The sequence below is a fragment of the Equus quagga genome, chromosome 11 (assembly GCF_021613505.1).
Source record: "Equus quagga isolate Etosha38 chromosome 11, UCLA_HA_Equagga_1.0, whole genome shotgun sequence".
In the NCBI taxonomy this organism is placed as follows: Eukaryota; Metazoa; Chordata; class Mammalia; order Perissodactyla; family Equidae; genus Equus; species Equus quagga.
Window position 1 is genome coordinate 84,502,532 of NC_060277.1, and position 1,674 is coordinate 84,504,205.

A 1,674-nucleotide genomic window follows, 5' to 3' on the forward strand; every position below is an offset into this window, starting at 1 on the left:
AAAGTGGCCGATGAACCACGCCATGCATGTGTAGGGTAACAAAAGTGGCAGCAGGATCCAGCGAGGAGGCTGAATCCTGAGCTCTGTGACAGCTTCAGCAGAGGAGCCAGGAGTCAACATGCAGGAAGGGCCAGGCCATCCAGATTAAGATCCTTAACCTGGGTGTGTCGACCACGTCCTGGGGTTTCAAGAGCCCTCTGAAACTGAGTGTACCACCAGGCAAAGGAGCCTGAGGAGAGGCAGCAGGAGAGAGGAGATCCTGGGATGCGTAGGGAAACCCAGTCCTGGAGCTCAGCTCCACATGCGAACCCAATGTTGGGCCTCCTCAAGAGGGTGCGGTTCTGAGGTTTCTCCCCCTCCCAGGTTCCCAATCTGCTGAAGAAACCTACCCTTGACATGCAAATGATGGAAACACACTGGTGTCTGGGGCACTTTGGTTTGTGGTTTTTACCATCAGATGTCTCTGTGGCTGAGCATGTTGATGTGTCTCAGCAGAGCTAGGGGACTGCAGGCCCTCAGAGGAGGAGGGGAGAGGGGGCTATTCCCAGGAGTCTGAGCCCCGATGGGCAAGTGGGTCTCCAAGGCAGGCTCTTCCAGGAGGAGGGTGCAGACCCTTCACAAGCTGTCTAGGGGCAGAGCTGGAACTGCATTCTGGCCTTCACCCTCCTCAACAACGAAGGCAGCTCCTCTTCAAAGCAGGTGCTTGGTGGTCACCATGTGCCCCACCCTACCCATCCCCAAATTGGAGTCAGAAACCAAACTACGTGGAGAAAGAACAGCCAAGGTTGATTTCCCATTTATTCAACAATCTTCTGTGGAAAATCTTCTCAGGGCTCATAAACCCCTGAAGTGGCCAGGGATGTTGGGGAAGCAGGAGGGGAGATGGCAAGTGGTATCTGATGGTATGAATGAGGAATATCTTTGATTTCCTGACCCCCTCCCCACCATCTCCTCTGACCTCAGCATTTTATTTGTCTCCTTTCCCGAGCCTTAACTCCCAGAAGGCCGCCCCTCCCCCACCCTTCAGCTGTCCCAGGCCCCAGATGTGCGTCCACACACTGCATTCTCTCGGTGCAGCCCTGCTGTCAGGCTCCCCTCCGAGCCCGGGTCTCGGGTCTCCCCGGCCCTCTCTCTTGGGGGTGCGCCTTCCCAGCGCCGCTCCTCGAGCCAGGGGGAGCAGGACGCCCCGCACCCCGCTCTGCCCGGGAGACCCAGGCTCCTCGCTCACCAGGAGTCACCGCGGCCGGTCCTGGCTGGCGCGGGGGGTGGCGGGGGGTTGGGGGGACACGACCGGGATTTTCCTAATCTTCACCCGGCGTCCCCCGGCCCCCGAAACTGTGTTGCTTTCGGACCCCATTCCTGCTGCCGGCCTCTCTTGCATGGAGTCAGGCGTCGGAGAGGGTCTGGGGGCGCCGCGGCCTGGCCCCCGCCCCGCCCGCAGCCCCGCTCCTCCCCGCCGCCCCACTTGCGGCCCCGCCGGCAGCCGCGCAGGGACAGCTGCATTTCTCGCCGCCCGCCGCTAGGAAACTGGCCTCGCCTCGCATTCTCCGCCTCCCGCGCCCCAGCCGCGCCGCCGCGCCGGGCCCGCCGCCGCCGCCGCGGGATCGCGGCCCCTCCCCCGCCCGCCGGCCCCACCGGCCCGCGGGGAGCGGACGCGCGTGGCGGCTGCTCGGT

At 63.0% G+C, this 1,674-nt stretch overlaps 1 protein-coding gene across 1 annotated transcript in view; it reads left to right on the top strand.

The window, feature by feature from the left end:
• The first annotated feature begins 1,179 nt into the window (after positions 1 to 1,179).
• Positions 1,180 to 1,674, top strand: part of CUEDC1 (CUE domain containing 1) — a 75,779-nt gene continuing 75,284 nt past the window's right edge. Inside the window, exon 1 of the mRNA XM_046676992.1 lies at positions 1,180 to 1,672. The gene's annotated coding sequence lies outside the window, so the exon portion shown is untranslated. The remainder of the gene's footprint in view (positions 1,673 to 1,674) is intronic.